This window comes from Diceros bicornis, chromosome 21, assembly GCF_020826845.1.
Source record: "Diceros bicornis minor isolate mBicDic1 chromosome 21, mDicBic1.mat.cur, whole genome shotgun sequence".
Lineage (NCBI taxonomy): Eukaryota > Metazoa > Chordata > Mammalia > Perissodactyla > Rhinocerotidae > Diceros > Diceros bicornis.
In genome coordinates this window covers 6932299-6960072 of record NC_080760.1, presented here as the reverse complement: position 1 = coordinate 6960072, position 27774 = coordinate 6932299, and the positions used below count along the sequence as shown (strand labels likewise).

Below are 27774 nucleotides of genomic sequence, written 5' to 3'. Positions count from 1 at the left end.
TGAAAACACAGCATTCAGTTTGAATGATTGTACATGTACCACCTTGGGATGTAGTTTAAATATCTAAGGCCATTCTATTTTGAAGGACAGTCTTTTTATTAAAGACATTTTAGTATTTAATAAGGCAATTCCTGCCTGTCATTAAGGGCTTCTGTATGTGATGTGACAACATTTAGCCTTAAAAAAGGAGCAAATATAGCTAGCTGCTCAGTAGTCATACCAGGGGAACACTGAATAAGCCCGTATGGCCTTAAGAGGAGGAATGTTGGCAGCAGTTGTCACTGTGAATCCTTCCCTGCATTTAAGGGAAGATCGGGTGCAGTGTTTTAGCCATCAGGCCAGTAGTCAAGGCCAGAGATTTGTTCTATATAACCATTAATTTATATTAGGAACCACCAGATAAATGCCTGGACTTTAAGACCAGTCTGTTCCAAATCAATCACTTTCCTAAAGTATGATAGTATTCTGAAAATCTTAAATGTAACAATTATAAAATAGGTATACAGTTTAAGCATAACAAAGGTTTAAATGAGTGGATTTAAGGTTGGGAATACAGGCCTGGTCCAGAGTCTTGGGACAGCTGTCTACAACTGATGTTGTCTTCTTCTCATCCTGGTTTGGAGGTATTCGTATTAGCCAGTTGAAGTCAGGATTCAGAAATAGGAACTGAAACGCACTCAGGTGGAAAAGCCTCTTTTTAAAATGAGAAATGTGAATCCATAAGTCTATGTCTTTTGATTCTGCAGTGCATGAACTAGTTAAAAGTACCTGGTATGGTCTTTTCCAATAGGGCTCTAGAGTCTTTTATTTGGTGTCTCTTCTGATAAATAAATTTTCTAGGTTATAATCCTTAAGGTCTGGGAGTGCACTGTGGGAAGTGCACTGTGGGAAAAAGAATTGGCTACCACCTTCTCATATAAATATATTTTTAAGTGTCTCAATGAGACCTTGGCAGTAATTAAGATATTTTCTTTAAGTAATGTTGTTTCATACATTTCTTTATCTAATTGCATAGACTGTCCAGTTATTATCTCAAAAGGAGACAGCCGATGTTTACAAAAGGGCATAGATCTAAGATTGAGGAACACTAGCAGAACAGCTTTCAGCCATGAGATTAAATGTTCCTGAAAGCTTTGCCAATTGAGTTTTGATTGTGCCATTAGTCCTTTCCACAAATCCTGAGGATTGGGGATGTTAAGTGCAGTGGAAATGCTGTATCATTGGCCCAATATTACAAATGGACTAATTATTTGTTCAGTGAAATGAGTTCCCTGGTCACTATATAACTCAGCAAGAATTCCCCAAACAGGAGCTATTCTCTCTAATAGTAATTTACCTACTATTAGAGCCATTGCTCTTCTGCAAGGAAAGGCCTCAACCCAATGTGAGAATGCACAGTCATTACAAGATATATTTATCCTTGAGATGGTGGCATTTGGAGTAAGTCCGATTGCCATACCTCAAAGGGTCCCTTAGTAAAGGGAAAGTGGCCTTGTGATTCATGTAGTAGTTTCCCTAGATGATATTTTGGGCATATAACACAATCAGTATAGCTTTATGAGCTGCTGTGGGAGAAGGTTTTTAAAAGCATTGCTCTTCCCACAAAATTATCTTTTCAGGTGCCCAATGGGTTAATTGGTGTATATGCTGGAGCAGTGGCAATTGTGCTCCAATAGGTACTATGGATTTTTTTACTAGGTGCCAACCACATCTGTGAGGGGGTGTCAAAAATTCCCCCTTTTGACTGCTATATCTGTTTCTCTTCTTCCGTGGCGATTTCTTTCAAGCCTGTGGAAAGAAGTTTTTTATTAGGTTAGCAGAGTTAATAGGAATTATCAGGTGTGAGAGATCAAGATTTGGCCACCCTGAAATATATGTCTTTACCTGGATTGTTTTCTCTGATGGACATTTGACCTCCCCCACTAACTGCCTAAAGAATTTGACATAGTAACTCTTTCCTGCAACAGATCTTCTATCTGATGGCTGTAATATAATGTAAAATAGATGTTACAATAGGAAAGGCACCAACAAGCCCATCTTATCAGAAGTTCTGTCTCTCTGGCCACATTCTTTGGATGGCCTTGGGAGGAGTTGCCAGACAAACATTTACATTTATGAGGGAAATTTCCATTTGTAATTGTATCTCCCTCTCGTATTGGGAAGAGGGATGACCTCATTTCTAGAAACTTGGAAGGTGGAAGGTAGAACGTGGAAGGTGAGGCCTTAAATCTGCACAATAACCTTACTCTTGTTTACAGTGCTTTAGTGGTGATCTCCTGTAACTGACACCACCCACCCCCAACATCCTCCTCTGTCGTTAGGTGAAGACAGTATTTAAGATGAAAATTTCTTCTATTGTGTTGAGAAACGCAGTGTCCCTGGTTTCTCCCATGTATACATGTTATTATACTTGGTATTATTTTCTCCTGCTAACCTGTCTTGTTAATCATCTGGCCAGCCATAAGAACCTTAAGGGAAAGGGCAGAGGGGGATTCTCCCTCTTCCCCCACACAGGCATTCTCGAGGATAGACAGCATATCCAGCTTGGTAATATCTTGCTTATCATTTAAGTAAGACCCATCTGTAAACCAAATTAAATAGAATGCAGTCGTGGTCCTTCCTCTTCTAATGTTGGAAGCAAGATAGCAGGGTTAAAATAGCGTGTAATATTTACCTACGCAGTACAACCTAAGAAGTTTTATCATTTACTTGACAATGCTTCTTGTGTAATTTGGCATACCAGTTAAGCCTAATTAGTTTAGTATCTCCCTCTTTATAGGAAGAGATCAAATTTCCTTGAGAATTACCAGGGTCCTTTGAAAATTCTCAAAGGAAATAGTTATAAGAAAGACTTTATTTAGGATATGAGTTTTGGGAAGATTGTCAAAAATATAGAAGGGTTTAAAACTCTTGGTCCGACAAGATCAAGGAGTTCCTGCTCTTGTCGCAGTGAATCCATGCTTAGTTAACAAACAGCATTTAAACAGTCAAAAAGACCTTAATAGAGAGAGAGACCTCAGTCTTTTGAACGTAGGAAATTACCTTAACAAAACATATCTCTGTTCTTGAGATAAACTTAACTCAAAGGTAAAGAAAAATCTTTTTACATAATAACCCCTATCAAGAGTAGATTAACAGTAGAATAAAATTATTCTTTTAAAAGGAAGAACAAATTTGAATTTTGTACCAGCTTTCTTTTGATATTAAAAATCATTTACTTAATTGGATTTAGTTTAATCTTAGCCAACTTGACCATGTATAAAACTCCTCAGGGTTTCTCTTCAACAAACCTTCTATAAGTTTTTGTTTACTTTCAGAATCTGTGCCACGCCTTCCTTTTTTTTCCTTCTAGTACTTTTTAGGGCAAATTTATCTTTCCTAACCAAACAAAAATATTTCCGCTTTTCATATCTTCTTAATGATAACATACATCTTACTCTCCTTGAATACAAACATATTTTTCTTAAGTTTTTAGTAGCTTAATCACATATTAGAAATTTTTAACCCTTAGAAACCTTAATTTTTAAGTAAAACTTAGGTAAGCAATTATAAAGATTCTTTTACATTAACATTTCATGGCTTGACAAATTTATATGGACACTTTTTATAATTTTTGGAAACATGTTACTTTATAGTACAATCTTTTAAATAAAACACAAGACGTGTTTACCAATAGACCCAAAACACCTTTTAGTTTTTCTGTAATAAGCCAAAAGTAGATAAACCTATATTTAGCAATCAATGTCTAATATCTTATCTTATTTGGAAATGATCTAGATACTCAATGAATTTTTATCATAAAATTAGGAAAACCCTAAAGTTTTAAGTCACCAAAAAGAGTTTAGAAGCTATATACACTATAACATATGATTATTGTTTAAAGTTCACTTAATACTCATTTTTTTCACATCTATTTAGCTACCTGTTCTCAATAATTATTTAGATTGCCTACAAGACTTTATGAAACATTAGATTGTCGGGACAGAAGGAGAATCCTTTTCTTTACTTTCCCTTAATGTTCTGATGGCTTGCCAAATAATCAACAAGACAGGTTAGCAGGAGAAAATAATACCAAGTTTAATAACATGTATACATGGGAGAAACTCAGAAATGAGCAACTTGACCCTCTGTCTAAGCTGCTTGCTTAAGTATTGTAGCTAAAGGCGAGGAAGGTGTTGGGGGTGGGTAGTGGCCTGGAACTTCAGAGGGCAAGAAGACAACTCACATGGAGATAGAAATGCAAATGTTTGTCTGACAATTCTTTTCAGGGTCATCTATAGATAATGTGGTCAGGGAGAGATAGAGTTTGTGATAAAAGGAGCCTGGTGCCTTTCTTATTGTAACTTCTATTTTACATTATCTTTACAGCCATCATGATAATAACTCCTTCCTGAAACAGATCTTTTGTTTTAAATTCTTTAGGCAGTTTGGGAGGGGAAACTCAAATATTCTTCCTGAGTTTGCTGAGTCTTTATTGTCTCTAGCTCGAAATAATCCGCATACCAGAGTGGTGTTTCCTGGGGTAAGTTGCCCTGAGCACCATCAAGATAATATTAGCCATCACTTATTATTTTTGAGACCAGTTTTGTAATAGAAATAACATCAGTTTATCTGATGAATAAAGGTTGCATATCTGCATTATATCCAATGCTGAAAACTAATGAGCTTAAATAAGCTTTTATTTACCAAAGATTATTTCATATCACGTTAACTGGAAAAACATTTGGATTTAGAAATAATTTTTGTAAGCACTTACTTCAAGTTAATTGAATAGAGCTCTTGATGTTGACCATACCCTCTGGAGGTAGAACACAGCTCACATATAACATACATGTAGAGACACACACATAAAAGACAGATGCAAGAAAGATTTTATAGCTGCTGTTTTAGAAAATTTAGCAGTTTCCATCTGCAGAAAGCTTCTTTCCCATTTTTTTTTCTTTCATTCTTAGGCCCCCTGCTGTCTTAGCACTTGGGCAAGTCTCCTGGGTTCAAAGGCCAGGCGGCTCAGCTGGGAATGGTCGAGAAAACTCAATTTCCCGCTTTTCTTTTCTTTCATTTTGCTACAAAGTCTGAACAATTTCTAGGGACTGTGTAGCGGGTCAGGAGTGTGCTGCTTGTGAGTGTTACTTGCTAAAGAATTGTCCTAATCACTCTCTTATGTGCCGCGGTTTCTCCCACCCGCAGTCTAGGTACTGCCGTGGGGGTTTGGAGCATGGATGACCAACCTTCCCATGTGTGTTCCCAGATGAACTTGTGATAAATTAACATGAATGATAGTGGAGCTCCCTATAGGAAGGACCGTTACACGTCGTGGGGTTTGTCTCTGACACCCCCGATGAGATTCTCAGTTGCGCGAGAATTCCTGAAAGGCCGGGAGGAGCAATGTCCCTTTTCTTCGGAGCTGAACAGATTCAGTCTCTCATTTCTCTATCAAGCAGTTTTGTTCATACTTTATAAACATAATTCTTCCCAATTTTAAGCCATATTAAAAAGTCACCCTGCCCCATTCACTCCAAAAGTTCCCCCTAGGCTACCCTGGCCTAGGAAATTCCCTCTACATTTCTCTTTCCTTGGAAATCCTCCCTAGGTTCCTCTGACCTAGGGAATGTACCAGTACCCCCTTAAGACAACTAACCTTAAGCCTTGAAAACAGCTCAAATAAACTCTGGACCGTCAACTTAAAATAAGGGGGTCCAGGTTTCAGGAGAACTCACTGGGGTCACCTGAAGAATGCAGAGATCTTGGGGGCACAATGGGCCCCTATTGGTACCCAATGCAAGTTCAGTGTAGATTCCAGGTGGTCTCTGGTGGGTTTCTCTGAAATCCTGCCACAACTACACCAAGAAATGTTTATGTAAATAATCCATAACCAATCTATAAATCAAAATTGGGGTGAGGTTATTATGAGGCAACTTCTGAGGACCATGGTCGGGGCCTTCCTTCCTTAGGGAAGGAAGGACACTGAAGAAGTGGGGTGTACAGAGCAGTTATATACCGTCAAAGAGCATGTATCACATAGGATTGTAATGTCTCTTTTACAATACCCACAAGATCGCCCTGCCAGGTTGCCATGCCAGAATAGCTATGGATGGACACAGTGGGGAGCAGGTCTGCTGTCTCGATGGGCGTGGCTGGTGTCAGGTCTGTTGTCTGGAGCTGGCTGGTCACCGGATGAGTGCAGTAGTCAAATCTTAGCCTAGGGAGAAAGGTTTATCCTTAAGGCAATGCCAATGAGGGGGAAGCTGCATCCTTATCTTAAGGGCATTTACTCTTCTCTTTGAGACAGACAAAGCAGATACACAATGCAGGCGACAAGCCCTTTTGGAAAAACAAACTCAGGCCAAATTAAATTTACCCCAAATGGCATCCTCATATGCTCCAATATATCCTATTGCTTGGGATAGGATATCCCAATCCTATCCTATCCAAATGCTCCTATTATTTATCAAGCTCAGGGTGTGTCTTTCAAACAGAAATCATCAAGAATAGCGTGAAGTAGTCACTTACCAACAGATGTCACTGTGGCAACAGAATATTAACAAGTGGCCTTCAAATATAACCATTTTCCCAAATATTGTATTTCAATGAGTTAATCCAAAAGGGACTCTTCTCTCTTATACTGACAAATCTCCACTCTGAACTTAGCACTAGAGGTAACCAATTTTGAATAAAGACTTTTAACATCAAAGCCAGCCAATAGATCATATTAAAGCAAATCCAAACTCGGGAACACTTTTGTTTTCAGTCACATGCAAATCCTCTCAAACTCAAGATAAGGTCCCGGCTTTGTGCAGGTGGAGAAAAGCTTCTCTTCCTCTTTTTCTATTCAGATAGTGCAGGGAAGAGCCAAAGGGTCTCCTGGTGGAACATGAACAGTTCTTTACATTAGAAACGCAGGCAGTGTTTCCTAGCTTCTTTTCTATAGTCCGAGACCTGCTGACTTGCCCAGAGGTGCAAACTTCTGGGCTCCAACAGTAAATAAGACTTTGTGCAGTTTACCACAACAATGAACTACAAAGATGTATCAGGAAACATTTTGAACACTCACATCTAAGCTCTCAGTTTCCTTCTGTCTAATTCCATGGCTACCTGAACTGAATTCATTCTCTATCCGCATTCCTTTCGTCATAGTTTTTATCTCCTTGAATCAGCATGTTATAACATCTAAGAGAAATTTATCAAAATACTCTCTTCAAAATAGCTAGCTGAAGTATAAGAGTTGTAGAGGGTCAAGATTTTAAGATGAAAGTGATATACAGAGTAACTGTACTACAAAAGAAAAAGAAAAAGAATGAGAACAATAAGAGAAGGAAGAAAAAATTGTTAAGGAGGAGGAATATAATAGAGAGTAAAAGTAAGAAAGAGAGAAAAAAGAAGAAAATAGGTGTAAGAAAGAGAAAGAGTCAGGAGAAGCATGAGAAATGGCAAAAAGGGGCACGAACAGAGGGAAGACACCAAGCTCAGAGCGAATGAAAGTCAACTGGCTTCTGAACAGGGCTCAGGTCTAGAGTCACTGGGCTGTGTTTGAAAACTTCACTCAGTTCTAACATCCAGAGAATGACCACACCTCATCCAAACTCTGATGACACTGATTACCAGCGCTTTCCTCTCTCGGGACCTGCTGGAGCTTTGGGAACTGCCTCTGTCAGCAGCTCTGGGACTGACAGAGTCCCCATTAAATATTCATCAACTAGGATGGTGGTTTTTTTAAATTACTTTTTTATTTAAATTATTTTATTTATTTATTTTTTTCCACCAAAGGTCCAGTAGATAGTTGTATGTCATAGCTGAACATCCTTCTAGTTGCTGTATGTGGGACTCGGCCTCAGCATGGCTGGAGAAGCAGTGCGTCGGTTCGTGCCCGGGATACGAACCAGGGCCACCAACAGTGGAGTGCATTCACCTAACCGCTAAGCCACGGGGCTGGGCCAGGATGGTTGTTTTGAAAGAGTAACGCAGAGAGAGATCTCTCAAGGGTACATACAATCCTGCCAACTTCTACACTCACCCATCTGAAGAATTAAGAAACTAAACTTTTTTTTTTTAATTACTGTCAAGAAAAGTAGGAGAAAACTTTCCTGGCAAAACTTTGTGTTCCATCTTTTTTGAAGTTACCTCACAAAATTCTGAGCATAATCTAAAGTTCTGGGCTCCCTACAGTTCCAAATATCTTTCAGAAATCGTCTCTTTATCATCACAATGTAAGCCTATGCCTTATAAAACAAAATAAACTTGGATGAGTTTTATCTTGTAGAGAGAGGGCAGCAAGAAAAAGAGTAGGATGTGCCTCTCTGCTATGAAGGAAAATAAATAAAATCACCAAAATATACAAAATATGCCTCTAAAACTGAATGAAGCTGTCTCTAAAGAGTTTTACATTTTAAGTAAAAATGCACCTATGTAAAATTATTAGTTTAAGTAAAATCTAGTCAACTTAATAGAAGAAGAATTCATTTAGTTTCCTTTAAATAGCATGACTTATGATTAGCTGCATAATAAATGGTAGATATTTTAATTGTGGTATACCATGTCCTTCCACCAATGAAGGTGGGCTTGAACCTGTAATTTTCTTAAAAGGGGCCAACCAGATTTTCTGCTTATTTGATTACTTAATAGTATGGATCTGCTCCTCATTACCAACGAAGGATGTCTACACACAGGCTTTAGCTTGCATATGTAATGGGAAATGCAGGCTGAGTTTACGCAAAGAAAAATTGAAAATGGAGAATTGTCTTGAGGAGACGTGGTCAATCTGTTGAAGAACATTTTCTCCCTTGGTCAAGTGAAAAGCTGAGAGAGAATGCTGTCAGCCTCTTCCTTGGTCTCTTATAAAATTCTGGATTACCTCAATTGAACGTGTCCTAAAGTGTTTGAACTAAACTGGGAAATGAGTTGATGATACTGTATTTGCATTATGTCACACAGAATCTCTTTCATTAGGCACCATTCAAAACACTTTTTGGGACATTAGAGGCCAGAAAAGTTTTGCTTCTCTGAGAGACTGTTGCTTTTAATCTCATGGACATGAGATGATAGAGAATTATGCCCATCTCTCTTTCTACTTTAAACCTGAGGGATACATTTCCAACTACCTTTAAAAACTGCAGGTCCTTCTGGGCTGGCCCCGTGGCTTGGTGGTTAAGTGCGCGCGCTCTGCTGCTGGCAGTCCGGGTTCGGATCCCAGGCGCGCACCGGCGTACCACTTCTCCGGCCATGCTGAGGCCGCGTCCCATGTACAGCAACTAGAACGATGTGCATCTATGACATACAATTATCTACTGGGGCTTTGGGGAAAAAAAATAAATAAAAAGAAAAAAGAAAACTGCAGATCATTCGGAAACACATTTCAGTGCGCTGGCTTACTTCAGCTTCATCTCACTGTTCCATCTTAAATTCCTTTCAGTTTGATCTATTTTCCTTTCTAATCCTTTTGTATAACTAGATATTTAAAAGCTGCTCAAATCTGTATTGGAGAAAAGTTGGGTTACAATTCTTACAGCCAGCATATAAACCCAATTTTTAGGGTTTCTACACAAAAAGTTTCTGCCATGTTTCTACCAGCTCTCCTTCCATATATTTTCCTCCAGGATTTCCTGTGACAAAATTGCCTTTCTAAAAGCCAGCCCTCTGTTCATTCTCTTGACCAGTGACATTTACATAGAAACATAAAGGACTGGATTTTCCAAAGACACAACAAGAGTGATCAAGTCCTGATTCACACCTAAATATCCTGCTCCTGTTCTTCATGAATTTTAAAACTAAAGTTAATTATCTCTTTCATTTTATCTAAATCTATTGAGTAACCTTGACACTGAGCCCCTAAACTGATCCACAGGCTGCTTTAGCAGCCAGAAAACTCTCTCAAATGCTTGCATTCATGTGCTGAGTAGGTATTTTATTTATTTAGATCTTATTCAACAAAAGAGCTTCACAGATTCATTCAGGTACTTAAGTATATACTATGTGCCCAAAGGTCTTGAAATGTTGGCAGTCTGCAAGGAAGACAGATACGTATAAACAGATAAATTACACTACAGAAATAATTTGAATGAAAGAGATATGAATAAAATGCCATGGGGCTTCAGGAAAAGAACCACCATGGGTTGACCTACAACTAAGATATCCAGCTATGTACTGGGGTTTTGAGGAAAAAAACAACCACCATGGGGGGTGGACAGGCTTTGTACCATCTACGTAAAGGAAAATGAAGGAAGAGAAGATAAAGAGAAAACAAGATAAACGGAAAGGTTTTATTCTTCTTAATGTTTCTGCCACCAAATTTTGGAGCACACTGCTTGCTGATGTCCTTTCTAGCCAGTCTTATCCTTCAGGAGGCTTCTATAGAATTCAAAAATTCGATTGTAACAAGCTGGGATCCTCTGTGGAGTCAATGCCAACTATGTAGGGAGTCAGGAGGGGAGCAATAGATTCATAGGAATCTGCAACCCTGCTGCAGCTCACTGGTGGGGAGGGGCACCAAGGCTTCACCTTGGCCTCTGTCTCCAAGTTCACATAAAGGAGGGTCGGTTCCTTCCTTGATATACGAAGGTGGAGAGAAACCTCTTTCACAGACGGGATTATGGAAAAGTTAAAGTGAGAGCCATGAAACAGGCAGAGGAGGTAGCACTTGAATCTGAAGTAACTGGACATGTGAATTAGTAACCAATATAAAGAAGAGCTGACGCCAAAAAAAGGCGAAAACAAGTTCTCAATTTTCTAAGATGGAAATGCAAGTCTTTCTTCTTCAAAAAGAAAAAAGTCATTGAACACTTTCCTTTAAAATAAAATTGAAATGGGCCACATGTTGCAAATAATGGTTTTAACCATGATGTCACTACACAATACTGTGTAGCTATCAGTTGTTAAGTGCACTGCAAATAGTTCATTACTTAATAATTATGTTATCAAATTTTGCAATTGATATATATATTTTAGTAAATAGTAGACTGCGTGCAAAGTTGTCACTATATTATTGACAATGTTACTCTTACAACTGAAAGCATGACTAGGAGAGAGAAGGTGGTGTGACCCTAGACTGCTAGAGTCACAGCAACAAAAGTCAAGAAAGTGCCATCAGGTCATTTGGACAAAAGGGTGCTATATGGCAGTTGGGTTTATAACAGATCAACTGGAGAAAAACAAGTCACTACATTAAATTATTTTCTACCTACCTCCATCACCCTCTCCAAGGACACATATTTTAAAATGAGACAAGTTATTATATTAAAAATTACTTGCTCTGTCATTTTGAAAATTACATCAAAAAATGAAGAAAAAACTAGGTTACAAACATCCTGGTATCAATTCCAACTACCATCTTTTACCAGACTAAAACTCTAATTATCACTAATTCACTTGCAATCTAGTGCTCCTCCAGTATACAAAATCAATAACTTAAAATGTTTCACAACTTTTTTTAAATTGCCCTAAAATTTTAGAGGATAATATAAATATATCTCTTGGAAAAGTTGAGAAAGATAAAGACACTAGGACAGAAAAAGATGAAAATATTACCCTAACCAATGATGTAAAACACAAGATATGAACAACTGTTAAAAAGAATTCTCTATGAAATTGATCAATTCTACTCTCTCTACACCTGGTTATTTCCTATCAGTAATTTGATGGATAAACAAATAGAATAGTGTATTTAATGGGATCAATTCTTTTAGTTGTGTGCTTTTCCTTGTAAAACTACATATGCTTTTATGTTCTTGCTTTATTTTCAGGTGGTGTCACATTAGAACACCCTCATCTCTGAAGATCTGTGCATTAAGGAACTCTACCTTGGCCCTTGATCAACTTTACTCTGTGTTATGATAAACTCAGAGACCTACATGGAACAATGTTTCCTACACCTTATCTCCCATGAGTTGCTCGTGTAAGGGAGTATAGTCCACCAAGTAAACACTAAGCAGTGTTTCAAAAGCATCGAATATCAAAAGGAGGACATGCAGGGCTGGGTGTGGGCCCCCATTCAGTGCCTCAGTGCAAAGAAGAAAGAGGTCAATGCATCCTTCCAGAGACTGGGATAAAAACAGGAGGTTGTAAGCAGGAGGCTCCCTTTGCAGGCCTTTAAGCAGGGACCTGGAATAAAACTGTTGACACTGTGGATCGTTGTTGGTTTTACAGGGAACTCACGAGGAAGATAAAGAGATGAAATAATGATAATTATAATAACAGCAGCAAACACTTCTACTGAACCAGACACTGCAATCTGAATGTTAATTCTGTGCTTGAACATACATGAACTCCCATAACCCTCAAAATATCCCGATGTAGTAGATGTTGTTCTTCTCACCATTTTAGGGATGAAGAGACTGGGTACAGTGGCTAGACAACTCACCCAGGTTACAAAGCTGTTACATGGCAGAGCCCAAGCTCAGTGCTCTTATATTATGCTCTTTTACTACAAGTCCAAGTGAAGTCTCTAATGAGTATATTTGTCTCTATAACCCAATGGGGGAAATATCAAAATTCTTAACTCTAACATCCATGCTTTCATTTAGGAAAAGTTGGTGAGGGAGAGATTTATGGATAGTAACAATGCCCTTCTATTAACTCTTCACTTATAGATCAGACATCAATAGTCCTGCTCAGTCTACCAAGAAGAAACTGGGACTTTATTATGCCAAAAAGAAGAAAAAACAAGGAACAAAACAACCAAATTCCTTTATACATCATTACACAAATGTGATTCTTAATTCCGTATGACTAATATAAGTGCTTTCCTGGTTTGGGACTCCATATAAAGCTGATGTTAATCTCATGCTATCTTCCCAGCCAATAACACAAAATACTTTAAAACAAAAAAAGGCACAAAGACAAAAAACAACCCAAAAGAAAAATAAATATTACATCTGAACGTTGTACAATTTTTTAAAGATTACCTAAAAGTTAGATTTAGTAAAATTTGTATCTCTATCTTGCCTCTCCCAGTTATCTCTGAAGGTAAAGAAAAGGACTAAGAAAGGCACAAGGAAGCCAGTTACGAAAGAGAGTCAGCGGGAAGAGGTGAGGTGGCCGCCCCTCTGCAGACGACAGACAGAAATCTCCCCTGGGAGCCGTCTCAGGCCTCACAAGGTGTGGAGTTTTGACCTCGGGCAGCGGCTACAGCTGGACGCCAGCAGCAGTGCTTCTCAGACTTCAGTCTACACGATAATAAGTGGACAAGTCCAGTGTCCCATTCCCTGGAATTCTAACTCAGCAGCTTTGAAGTTGGGACATGAGAATTTTCCATTTAACAAGACTACCAGTGATTTTCCTTGAGTTATCTGCAGATTATGATCAAAGGCACACCTTGAAGAGAAGCACAGACTCACTACTCAGTATGCACTGCACAGATACTTGGTTTCACACACTCTCAGAACATACCCTGCCTCAGGGGTCCCACCTGCTTCAGTATCCTTGGGCCTGTGTTCTTCATCAGGAGGTTCCGATGGTGGCAAAACAGACAGGACTCACCTGGGAAACTGCCCTTCTGTGTAATTCAGTGAGTGCGTGGGCTGCCTGCAGCCCAGGTGTAAAGTGGGTCTTGCTATATTTAAAAATAAATTTCTTTTTAATTTTATTGAGGTCATATGGCTTATAACTGTAAATTTCTGGTGTACATTACTATATTTCAGTTCTGTATAGACTGGATCATGTTCACCACCAATAGTCTTGTTTTCATCTGTCACCATACATATGTCCCCCTTTACACCTTTCCCTCTTTCTCTCTGGTAACTACAATCTGTACTCCTTATCTATGTGTTTGTTTATTTTCCACATATGAATGAAATCAATCAGTATTTTTCTTTCTCTATCTGACTCGTTTCACTTAGTATAATACTGTCAATATCCATCCATACTGTCACAAATGGCATGATGTTGTCTTCTTTATGGCTGAGTAGTATTCCATGGTATATATGTATATATATATATATATATATCACATCTTTATTCATTCATCCATTGATAAGTATTTGAGATGCTTCCTAGTGTTGGTTATTGTGAATAAGGCTGTGAAGAACTTAGGGGTGCATACATTGTTTTGAATCACTGACTTCATATTCTTTGGATAAATATCCAGAGGTAGAATAGCTGGATCTTATGGTATTTTTATTTTTAATTTTTTGAGAAATCTCCATCCTTTTTTCCATAGTGGCTGCACCAGTTTGCATTCCCACCAGCAATGTATGAGGGTTCCTTTTTCTTACATCCTCTCCAACACTTATTATTTCTTGCCTTTTTAATAATAGCCATTCTGATGGGTGTGAGGTGATATCTCATTGTAGTTTTGATTTGCATTTCCCTAATAATTAGTGATGTTGAATATCTTTCATGTGCCTGTTGGCCATCTGCATAACTTCTTTGGAAAAATGTCTTTTCATATCCTCTGCCCATGTTTTGATCAGGTTGTTCATTTATTTGTTGTGGAGTTGTATGAGTTCTTTATATATTTTGAAAATTAGCCCCTTGTCAGACAGATGATTTGCAAATATTTTCTCCCAGTTGGTAGGTTGTCTTTTCATTTTGTTAACAGTTTCCTTTGCTATGCAGAAACTTTTTAGTCTGATGTAGTCCCACTTGCTTATTTTTTCTTTTGTTTCCCTTGCCTGACAAGAGACAAAGGCAGACATTATATAAGGATAAAAGGGACATTCCACCAAGAAGACATAACACATTAATATATATGTACCTAACACAGGAGCAACAAACTATAGAAAGCAACTATTAACAGACTTAAAGGAAGAAATTGACAGCAACACAATAATTGTAGGGGACTTCAACACCCCACTCACATCAATGGATTGATCATCCACACAGAAAGTCAACAAGGAAACAGTGACCTTAAACGAAACAACAGACCAGATGGTCTTAATAGATATATAGAGAACATTTCATCCCAAAACAGCAGAATACACATTCTTCTCAAGTTCACATGGAACATTCTCAAAGATAGACATATGTTTGGAAACAAAGCAAACCTCAATAATTCTAAGAAGACTGAAATCATATCACGCATTTTTCTGACCACAATTGCATGAAACTAGAAATCAACTACAAGAAAAATTTGGAAAAGTCACAAATATTTGGACACTAAACAACATGCTACTGAACAACTATTGGATCAATGACTAAATCAAAGGAGAAATCAAAATATACCTAGAGACAAATGAAAATGAAAAACAACATATGAAAACTTATGGGATGCAGCAAAAGCAGTACTAAGAGTAAAATTTATAGCAATACAAGCCTACCTCAAGGAACGAGAAAAAGTCCAAATAAACAATCTAACACTGTACCTAAAAGAACTAGAAAAAGAATAAACAAAGCCTAAAGTCAGTAGAAGGACAGAAATAACAAAAATCAGAGCAGAAATAGATGAATGAGAGGCTAGAAAAAGAATAGAAACGTTCAATGAAACTAAGAGCTGTTTCTTTGAGAAGATGTCTCTTTCTTTAGAGGTAGAAATGGCATATGGGCAGAGATTATAAGATCAGAAAATCCAGACACTCAATCGGAGAACTCCCTGAACTTTAAGCAGCTTTTAACCAAATTTTCAGCATCTTTAATACCTTCGAATATGCTGTCCCTTTAACATCTGTTTGAATACGTGTGGCAAAGTCAAAGGACAACCTATACGAGGCACCACAGGATGATAATAGCTTCCCTGCCTTCAACAACAAAAGGTCCAGGAAACTGACTTGTCTCAGTTCCATGTTGGGAACCGTTTGGGAGAAATATAGTGAAAGAGTAAATAAACCAGACAAGAATAAAAGAATTGGACAGGGATCTGCTGGCAAAGATAACTTTTCCCAGCTACAGACCAATAGAATCTGGACAGAATGAGAAGGCTCATAACTACACCTGGCACCGGGGAGTAAAGTGGAAATCTCAGAGAGGAGGCCACTTTGAGGCCTATAAACACCTTGCAAAGCTACTCATTAGGGTTTCAGAACAACAACATGTTTAGGATGTGTGTGTTCAATATCCGCGTGTCCCGGGTTCTCCTCATGATATTTTACTTACTTATATGTATATTTCCCTAAACCTTTGTGGATTATAAAGCAAAGTGAAGAGAATAACTGTGTGGCAGAGGTAAAGAGCAAATTAAAAACAAAAAACATACTGTAGTTATCGTGTTGGGACTATAAAGTAAACTGAATTAACTAATGGACAAGAGATGCTCTTTCTGTAATTTTTTTAACAAATTAAGAAATTCATAAAATATTCTTCAGCATTGACGGTAATACACAACGCATAGATGAGTTAGTTCAAGCTTTACCTTCAGGGACAGTCATTGACCCTAATAGAGAATTCAGATTCCAGGGGTCAGCTAGTCTTGTATCAGAAAGTGTCACATTTCAGACCTGGCTGTGCATTTCAGCTATTCACTTGTCTTTAAGCTAGTCATATCTTGATAAGCACCACAGGCTTTGCTACTTAGCTTACTGAATATCAGAAATAACTTTTCACTGGTGAAATAGTGGTTCATTTAATTAGCATGAATTTAGAAATGAGCTCTAATTGGTGAAACTGAAGGGATTCCATATATGTGGATTGGCCAAAACATCAGAGAATATCCTCATACTTAGAGGAAAAAGGTAAGACTTGGGCAAAGGAGGATGTCAGGCATGATGTCCTCACAGTGCTGCACTAGCTGCTGGTTTAGGAAAATGTCTCCCTGCCTGTTGCCAGCCATTAGGCACAGGATCCTGCCTCCTTCATATCTGTATCATGTGAACCTTTCATGGAAGGTGTAGCTGGGCATCTATCCGGGTAGCAAGCTGCACATCCCCTGATGAAGGGACTCTTGCCTAGAGCACTTCATCATCCTAATACAATGCCACTCAGTGTTGGACTTCGCTGACTCCATGTAAAACAGGCGGCACCAACAGACAAAGGGATAAATGGTTTCACTTAGGATTCCATGTTCACCCCAATACAAAGTATGCTATAAGCACTCTATACAACCCCATATAAACTATATATATATGGAAAGTTCAGTTGGTCCTCCAGGCTTTCAGCCACACCCCAGGACTCTCACACATTACAGTGCTGTGATGTAATCTCAAAACCTCTCCTTCACCGCATGGCTCCAGTAGCAGAAAATAAGGAAAACACAATTTCTTTCATGGCTTTTTAGTGTCTACAGATGCCATCTCTTCAACCAGACTATCACTTAAATTTTTCTACATGCCTCCCGTCCACCCCCCAAATTCGTCTCTCCCTGTTTCCTGAGTCAAGCTCCACTCCACTAGAAGGCCCTCCCTGGTCCTCCCCTCACAGAGTCTCATCAATCACTAAAGTCTGGTGGAAGCCCCAGCTCACGTGGACCCCTCTGGAATCAGCACACAGACACGGCACACCTGCACCCCTCATTTTGACAATAGTGTTGTGCTGTGTGGAAGGGTGGCGGCTTAACACTTTCCTGAGTGTATCTCATCTTCCCTCAAATGCACTGAGAGCCTCCTCAGCACGAGAAGTGTGCACACTTGTCCTGTCAATCCCCCCACTCTTGACAATGTCATGATGACTACATAACAGCCACTTAATATCTATATTGAATGAACATGCTTGTTAGGTAGAAAAATAAAGGAGATGGCTTGTCAATATGAGCAGCAGCTGTAGCTGGTAATCTCATTTTCCTCATTTGCTTAACAAGATACCAAAAGATACCCACAAACTTTGTGGGTTTCATTTGAAAAACCAAGGTAGCAAGTTATCAGTTATATCGAAACATAATGGCAATTACAGAAGATAAGGAAAAATACTGAGTAGACAAAAATCCTAGGATATCATCAATACTGGTGCCCAGACAGATCTCCTAACTTTACAAGGCCTCAGCGTTCTCATCAGGAAATCAGGAATAATACCTGCCCCGGCCCTGTTCATAGGGCTGGTGTGAGGCAGGAGCAAACGCTATGCGGAAAAAGCTAAGACAATGACAGATGTCATTCAGAAATAACACACCAGGGGTACCACTCGTTTTGACATTTTAAAAATCTATGTTTAGTTAGAATAATCACACATTATTTCCTGTGTTTAAAAAACTCTCTTCAGAGGAATTCAAAGTCATCACCATATGTCCACATCAAGGCCTCTCCAGAACCAGTGCTGAATCTTTGCTTTATTGTGAGAAGCTAGTTGAGCAAACTTGAGTCTCTAGAGCTTTCTTGGCATTTGTGCTGATTGTCACTGTTTTGCATTCAATTAATAGCTTTGTTGTGGCATTTCCTCGACCATCGAGGCATGTCTTTTTCTCTGCTGTATTTCTGTTTAGCATTTCAGAAATGTAGTTATTTTTCAAGTAGGGTTATAAGCTCCTTACCTCCAGGCACCATATGGTATGACCCCTGTTTTCCCCAGAATATTACATATTCTATATACATAACAGACACACAATGAGTACTAAGGAACTGATAAATAAATGGCAAGCAATAGGATATATTGGAGCACATGAGGAAGCCATTTAGGGTAAAAGTAATTCGGCTGGAGTTTGTTTTTCCAAAATGGCTTGTCGCCTGCATTGTGTATCTGCTTTGCCATGTCCCAAAGAGAAGAGTAAATGCCCTTAAGATAAGGATGCAACTTCCCCCTCATTGGCATTACCTTAAGGATGAGCATTTCTCCCTAAGCTAGGATTTGGTTGTTGCAGTCATCCTGTTACCACTCAGTTCGAGACAACAGATCTGACACCAGCCAAGCCCATCGAGACAGCAGACCTGCTCCCCACTGTGTCCGTCAATAGCTATTCTGGCAGGGCAATCTGACAGGGCGATCTTGTTGCTACAGTAAAAGGGACATTACAATCCTATATGATACATGCTCTTTGAAGATATATAACCGCTCTCTACATCCCACGTCTTTGGTGCCCTTCCTTCCTTATGGAAGGAAGGCCCAGGGCCATGGTCCTCAAAAGTTGGCTCATAATAAACTCACCCCAATTTTGATTTATGGATTGATTATGGATTATTTATGTAGACATTTGTTGGTGTAGTTATGGCAAGATTTCAGAGAAACCTACCAGAGACCACCTGGAATCCACACTGAACTGGCATTAGGTACCAGTAGGGGCCCATTTTGCCTCCCAGATCACTGCATTCTTCAGGTGACCCTGGTGAATTCTCTTGAAACCCGGACCTCCTTATTGTAAGTCAACAGTTCAGAGTTTATTTGAGCTGTTTTCAAGGCTTAAGGCTAGGTGTCTTAAGGGGGTACTGGTACATTCCCTAGGTCAGAGGAACCTAGGGTGGAATTCCTAGGAAACAGAAACCCAGGGGGAATTTCCTTGACCAGGGAAGAGTAGGGGGCACTTTTGGAGTGAATGGGGCAGGCTGACCTTTTTAATTTGGCTTAAAATTGGAAAGAATTGTGTTTATAAGGTCTGAACAAAACTGCTTGATAGAGAAATGAGAGACTGAATCTGTTCAGCTCCGAAAAAAAGGGACATTTCTCCTCCCAGCCTTTTGGGCATTCTCAGACCTGAAGCTGTAAAACTGCTAGAAGAAAACACAGGGAAGAGGCTCCTCGACATTGGTCTTGGCAATGATTTTGTGGATATCCCACCAAAACTGCAAACAACACAAAAAAAGTCAACAAATGGGACTACATCAAACTTAAAAGCTTCTGCCCAGCAAAAGAAACAACCAACAAAATCAAAAGGCTGGGAGAAAAATTTTACAAACCATGTATTAGATAAGGGGTTAAATATCCAAAATTTATGAAACACTTACACAACCCATAACAAAATTTATAAAGAACTCATACAACCCAACAACAAAAAAGTAATCCAATCAAAAAATGGGCAAAGGACTAAGTAGACATTTGTCCCAAGAAGACGTCCAAATGGCCAACACATACAAGAGGAGATCAACGTCACTAATCATCAGGGAAATGCAAATCAAAACCACATAGAGCTATCATCTCACACCTGTAATGATGGTGATCATCAAAGAGACAAGAGATAATAAGTGTCGGCAAGGATGTGAAGAAAAGGGACACAGCTTGTGCGCTGTTCATGGGAATTTAAATTGGTGCGGCCACTATGGAAAAGACAGTGGAGGCTCCTGAAAAAATTAAAAACAGATACACTTCAGTGTATTTATCCGAAGAAAATGAAAACACTAACTTGAAATGACATATGTACTCTTGTGATTATTACAGCATTATTTATATGATATGGAAACAACCTAAATGTCCATCAATATATGAGTGGACAAAGAAAATGTGGTATGGGCCAGCCCAGTGGCGTAGTGGTCAAGTGCGTGTGCTCTGCTGTGGTGGCCCGGGGTTCGGATCCTGGGTGCTCACTGCCTCACCGCTTGTCAGGCCATGTTGTGATGGAGTCCCATTTAAAGTGGAGGAAGATGGGCATGGATGTTAGCCCAGGGCCAGTCTTCCTCAGCAAAAAGAGGATTGGCACATGTTAGCTGATCTTCCTCACAAAAAAAAAAGGAAAGAAAATGTAGTACATATTTACAATGGAATATTATTCAGCCATAAAAAAGAAAAAAATCTTGCCATTTGCAATGTCATGGATGGACCTTGAGGTCATTATGCTAAGTGAAATAACTGAGACAGAGAAAGACAAATACCATTTGATCTCAGTTATACATACAATCTGGCTCTGCAGTTTCTCGCCAAACTGCCACTGGCAGGCCAAATTGAGTACCGGTTTTCTTTAGTGAATCCGAGGGAATGCCTCTCAGAAAAGGCTTTTAACTGCAGTGTGTCTTGGAAGTTATGTGTGAGACAGCCTTAATTCCTAGAGCTGAGGGAGGTTCAGCACAGTCTCCGTTTTAGGAATGGAAGACAGAGATAGTTTGGCTCAGCTCTAGGAACAAGCCTGTAAGGGATCAGCAGTCTTCTTGCCAAACTGCCACCGCCAGGCCAAGTGGAAAACGGGCGTTCTTTAGTGAATCCGAGGGCAAGCCTCTTGGAACAGGCTTGTAACTGCCGTGTGTCTTGGAAGTTATGTGTGAGAGAGCCTTAATTCCTAGAGCTGAGAGAGGTTCAGCACAGTCTCAGTTCCAGGAATGGAAGACAGAGATAGTTTGGCTCAGCTCCAGGTACAAGCCTCTAAGGGCTCTGCAGTTTCTTGCCAAACTGCCACTGGCAGTCCGAGTAGAGAATGGGTGCTCTTTACTGAATCCGAGGGCATGCCTTTTGGAAAGGCTTGTCACTACACTGTGTTTTTGGAGGTGATGTGTGAGAGAGCCTTAACATGTAGAGCTGAGGGAGGTTCTTCACCGTCTCAGATCCAGAAATGGAAGACAAGGATAGTTTGGCTTGGCTCCAGGGACAAGCCTCTAAGGGCTCTGCAGTCTTCTTGCAAAACTGCCACTGGAAGGCCGAGTAGAGAACAGGTGTTCTTTAGTAAATCCAAGGGCATGCCTCTCGGACCAGGCTTGTAACTGCCGTGGGTCATGGAAGTTATGTGTGAGAGAACCTTAAGACCTAGACTGAGGCAGGCTCTGCACAGACTCAGTTTCAACAATAGAAGACAGGGATAGTTTGGCTCAGCTCTAGGAACAAGTCTGTAAGTGCTCTGCAGTTTCTTGCCAAACTGCCACTGCCAGGCTGAGTGGAAAACGGGCGTTCTTTACTGAATCTGAGGGTGTGCCTCTCGGAAAAGGCTTGTAACTGCAGTATTAGTGGTGGCTGTGTGCCTTGGCAGTTCTGGTGAATGGCTGAAATTCAGTGTTCAGATTATTCAATGCCATGATTTGGGATGTTCAAACAGAAATGGAACCCTCTGTTCTGTGCCCAGATGGGAATTTATAGAGATATCATGAAGAGAAGTTCAAATTCAGTAGACAAAATTCAGTTGATTTTCTACATACCAACAAATAATTGGAATATGAAACAATATCATTAACAACACACACATATACACAAAAAAATCCTCAAGTGTAAATCCAATAAAATATTTACAGATATCTGTGGAAAAAAAATATGAGACACTCTTAAAAGCAATAAAGGAAAAAAATAAATCTATTGAGATATATTCCTTGCTCATGATTAAAAGTCACAATATTAAGATATCAATTCTTAAATTGATCTAAAGATCCAGTGCAATTCCAATAAAAATCTCACCAAGCTATTTTGTAGATATTGATCAACTCATTTGAAACCTTGAGTGGTCTAGACAATCCTGATGAAGAACAAATTGTTGAACTCACACTTCTCAATTTCAAGATTAATTACAAAGTCAAGAGACTGTGATATTTTACAATGCTACAATAATCAAGAGACCATGATATTTTAAAATGAACAGACACAGAGGGAAATGAAAAAGCATGGAAAGTCCACACATAGACCTCTGCAAATACAGAAAACTTGATCTTGGTCAAGACAATAAATGCACTCCCACATAAAAAATAATAGTTTTTAGTCTTTAGTCTTTTAGTCTCTAGTCATCATCAACCATGGTGATGGTACAAAAGGATGACCCTATGGAAATAAATGAACAAAGACACAAACTTTGCACCTTAGACATAAATTTACTCAAAATCACTCATCAACTTAAATATAAAGTGCAAAACTGTAAAAATCATACTGAGAAACAAGAGAAAATCTTCATGATTTATAGTTTGATGATTAGTTCTCATATACAACACAAAAAGCACAATCCATGAAGAAAACAATTGATCATGTGGACTTGGTTAAATTTAAACTCTCCAATCTGGGAAAGACAGCATTCACAGAGTGGAAATACAAACTCCTGACTAGGATAATACATTTGTAAAACACATATCTGCAGAAAGACTTGCATACAAAATATTCAAAGAACCAGTCAAATGCTACAACAAGAAAACAAACTTCCCAAATTAAAATAAATAGACCAAAATATGAATAGACAAGTTACCAAAAATATATATATACATGTGAAATAAGCAAATATAAATTGTTCAACAACAAGGAATTATTGGAAAATAAAATGCATTGTGCATTAAGAAAAAGCAAATTAAAACACCAATGAGATACTCCGCTCTTCTAGTAGAATAGCTAAAAACCAAAAACTGACAATACCAATTACTGGTGAGGATGTGGGACAATAGGAAATCTCATTCATTGCTAATGGGAATACACACAGTACAACCTCTTAAGAAGACATCTTGCTAATTCTTGTAAAGCTAAGCATAGTGTCACTATATGGTGCACCAATTGTGCAGCAGTGTATTTCTCCAACTACCATGAAAATATACATCCACACACAGACCCCTAAGAACATCTAAAAAGCAGCTTTATTCACAATGGCCAAAACCTAGAAGGAACCAATATGTCCTTTAACAGGTGAATGACATCCAATTGTGGGACACTGGGTGAAGACACTTGAGGCACACATGGGCTACAGGCACAGGGTAGGGAAACACACGAGTTTGGACAGGGGCTAGAGGAACAGTAAATGAAAACACTGGTTGTCTAGATGGGCTGGAAGCACAGAGAATGTAGACAAACACGAGCTGGCATGGGCTGAAGCACAGCAGAGAGGCACACTCAGGGATGGAAAGGGATGCAGACACATAGAGTGAGAGACACATGTGTGGTCTGGTATCAAATGTGGGCACAGGAGATAGAGACACTCGAGGAAAGATACGTGCTGCAGGTACGTGAGAGGATGACATTAGTTGTCTGACATGGGTTTTAGAGAGGGGGGATGGAGACACATATGGGTTGGCTTGGTTTACAGGAACAAGAAATGGAGACTTTTGAGAGGTGTTATGGACAGAGGGGAGAGAAAACCTTGACAGCACAAAAGGGCAGACATGGGCTGCAGTCATATGAGATGGTGACACTGGACAGAAGATATGAGCTTCAGGTAGAGGGATGGAGACACACAAAGGCTGGCATGGTTGCAGGCTCTTGGGCTGGAGACCCTATGGGGCAGACATGGCTTGCAGCACAGAGTTTAGAAATACACTAGAGAAGACAAGAGATACCAGCTACATCTGTGCTTAGAAGGCAATGGTGTGTAGCCTTAAATTAATGTATGAGTATGGAAGAAAGACAGGAAATCGATAATCTCAGCTTCTGTGTCAAGAATTAAAAGAGAATCACACTGGAAAAAATACAGAATGGAAACAATAATAAAGATAAGAATCAATGAAATAGAAAAATACTAAAGAAACAAATTAGGCTAAAAGTTATTTTTTAAATATTAATAAAGTTAATAAACCACTAGCAAAACTGATTAAGGAAAAGAAAAACAAATGAAACACAAATGTTAGACATCAAATAAGAAGTATTCTCTACAGAGTGCTTAGATCTTAACGAGATACACCATTTTGTGAAATACTTAGAACTACGAATTAGACAACAAAGGTCAAAATTCACTTTATAAAAAACTGATATACTGAAACTGACACAAAAAATAACATAAAATAGGAAAACTCACATAGCTACTAAATAAATTGAATGGTTAGAACGTCAAGCCAACTAATCAACAAAAACAACAAACACTTTCCACAAGCAAAACTCTAGGTCTGGGATTATTCCAGACAATAGAGAGAGGAAGGAAGGAAAGGTTCAGATTACAGATTAGACTGAACACAAAACTAGTAGAGATTTTATTCACATTGAATACGGTACAAAGATGATTCTTTGCCACACAGGACCTCTGAAGTCATCTTTCCACTATACTACCCAATAAATTGAACCTAGAGAAGAACTGGTGGAAAAAAGCACAACACTTATTAAATATTTTTAACACAGTAAAGAAACTGAGGTTATCTAAACTGAAGAGGAAAATGCTAACAGGTGACAATTACCATCTTCAATGTATGAGGAAGTCCAGAGAAGGATAAATTTAAAAAGTGGATATAAACAGAAAATTATTTAACTAAACACAATGAAAGATTTTTTAATATGGCAACGTAATATAGCAATCAACCAATCAATAAAAAACAATTAATTAATGTATATCATTGATTAGAGATATTAATAATCAACAGAACTGGTTTCTGGAGGTTGTGGAGTCTTTGTCCCCGGAAACTTCTCAGAAACAAACATTAAGCCATTTGTCCTGGATAGATTTTAGACCTTCTCCTGCTGGGACTCAAGACCCCTTCAAGTTTCTTCTGTAATTTTAAACTACTGCTAAATTAAATGAGAGAAGGCATGGTGAGGTCAAATATGAGTGTTCTCTGGGGAGTTCCTTAGAGGAGTGGTGGAAAAACAGTCAACACACCTGGGATGCTGTAGGGTTCTGAGAAGCAGAGCAATAAAAGTATGTAAAGGGCTTGAGATATATTAGGACCTCAGTAAATAACCATTGTTATCAGTAATAATTCATTTCCAATAGTGTAGATAAAGTTGGCTATTATGTCAAAAAAAATCTTACTCAAAAATGTCTTAATTGACTGAGGATTAAATAATCAAAGCTAGCTTTGTTTTTAATATTCTTTCCTAGCCAGTTAGGGGTCGAGGGAAGAAAGCAAAGGAATTGGGCGACACTTAGGAGAGTCACAAACCTTGAACTCAGAGTAATGTTTGCTTTAGCCCCTGAAAATTCAGGAGCCTCTAGATCCAAGTGCCAACACATTCAAGTTGTTGGTGAATCTTGATGAAGATTTTGATACTTTTGGCTGTCTGCTCAAGCAAAGGATCCTTTGAAACCTAGGGTTTCTAAGCCGGTGGTTCTCAATGTGTGGCTGCTCGGCAGTATTACCTGGGAAATGATCAGAGATGTAAATTCTTGGGTCCGCCATCCTACTGGATCACAAACTCTGGGATGGGCTCAGCATTCTGTGTTGTAGGGGACCTCCACACAGTTCTAATGCACACTGGAGTTCAAGAACCACTGTCTTAGGGGAAGCCAGTCCTATGTACAACATAGGGTTAGCAAGGATTCCTCTCTCACGAGGGCTTCTCCTGAGGCCACATGGCCAAAATAAGGATTCTTCTTTATGGCCATAGGAAGAACTATCGGCTCAACTCCAGGCAGCCGTCTTCAGGAATTTTTCCAATATGACCAGGAGCTCTGAAATTTGGATTCAAAAAAGAAAAAATATAAAAATTTGGTTTAAAGTTCAAGAAATTTTCCTCCTTCAGATTGAGGGTGGAGAAGTAGCTGAAATAGAGAAATTTTTCCCAGAACACTGATCTATCAGTTCTTGATGGAAACCACTGAGTTCCTTCAGTGGAGCTAAACAATGACCAGGAAGGTTATGGTTAGTCTGATGTGTTAGAGGAGAAAGAAGCACAAAGATAAAGAAAAAAAACAAAAACAAAAACAAACAGGAGAGAGGAAGAATGAGGAAGGGAAATAGACACAGTGACCATCAGTCAGAGGTGGTGAGAGGAGGGGAAAGGAAGAGAAGATGAAGAGGGAGAGAAGCAGCTGCCACTCGGTAGGAAACACACCTGTGGACACTGTGCACGTGTGGCTTTCATAGAAAGGTGTAAGGTTTCTAAAAAGCAAAGAAAATAAAAACAAATCCATCCAATTTAGTAATTTGTCCTAAATATTAATTGATCAGGTCTGATCACTCTGATGTCTACCTTCTCCTTTATTTCATTCATGTCTCATATTCTATGTCCTGCCTTTGTCTAAGGCTTCAGAAACACACCACAATTCAAACGGTCACATGGTGAACTGTTTAAATCATTTCAACTTCTTCTTCCTTGCCCTTCTGCACAAAACAGATGCCCTACAGTGTTAGCTCACCATTCGGTGCCTTTCAAAAAAATTTTAAAAACCTTTATTCTTAAAAGTACAGTTTTAGATTTACAGATAATTGAACACATAGTATATAGAGCTCCATACACCCACCACACTGCCTCTCCCCTCTCTCCCAAGCGCCATCTCCCCTGTTATTAACACCTTGCATCAGTGTGCCATGTTTGTTATAATGAATGAACAATATTGAAAAGTTGTTATGAACTACAGTCCCTAGATTAAGGGTCACCCTTTGTGTTGTACAGTTCCATGAGTTTTGACACACATATAGTGACATGTAGCCACCATTATGTACAGAACAGTCTCACCACCCTAAAAATCCTCTGAGCATCAGATTAGCTCTTAGTGGCTTTTTAAAATATTAACAGTTGTCAGAATAACGTCAATTTTTATGATGAAAAATGTTCCACAGGTGCTAAGTTTTGTTAGTCTCACTATTATGATCCCTATTAGAAATAATGAAAAAAATGAACCCTATATAAATAGCAAAAATCACAGAATTTTAAAGATAAAAAAGATCTGGAAGATTAGGAAATCCCACATTCTTCAAGACCCTGCCCTCCAGTCTCTCAGCTTTCTGTGTCGTTTATCTGCCGACTCCGCTGAGGAGAAAGAAAGAAATCGATAAAGAAAAACAAAGCAAAAAACAAATTTTGGTTCTAAGTAGTCCTCTTGAGCCGAATTTAATCAAGCATGGATTCTTTTTTATTGCCTATTTGCATCAGGAACATAATTACTACCTAGAGCCTAATTTGAGAATATTCATTAGAAATGAAAGATGTCATATCTAAGAACAGAATGGAATTCACTGAGGCTTTATTCTTGGGATATTTGTCGCATTAAGTCAGGACAAGCTGTGAGAGTAATAAATAAGTTCTGTATATTTTTCTTCTCTAAGACCATGGATTTCAGCCACACTTTATACCTATGTACTTTGCAACAAGGAAAAACAATTAAACACTCACCTTGAATATTTTGCCCTCAGATTGATTAGTCTTCAAAGTATAAATTGAGCAATTTTATCTAGATGAGTGAAAGACTATGGAGACTTCTAGAATGTCACGTTAGGTCCTTTACAAGTGAAGAATTGACTTTATAAAGCA

The 27774-nt window shown here is 38.8% G+C and overlaps 1 long non-coding RNA gene across 1 annotated transcript; it reads right to left on the bottom strand.

Moving 5' to 3' along the window:
* Positions 1-910: 910 nt before the first annotated feature.
* LOC131419449 (uncharacterized) lies at positions 911-25809 on the bottom strand. The gene is made up of 3 exons (XR_009223260.1): positions 25661-25809; positions 6052-6199; positions 911-1788 (listed from the first exon to the last, which is right to left on the bottom strand). It is a non-coding gene; the product is annotated as an uncharacterized LOC131419449 (long non-coding RNA).
* Between the last annotated feature and the right edge of the window lie 1965 nt (positions 25810-27774).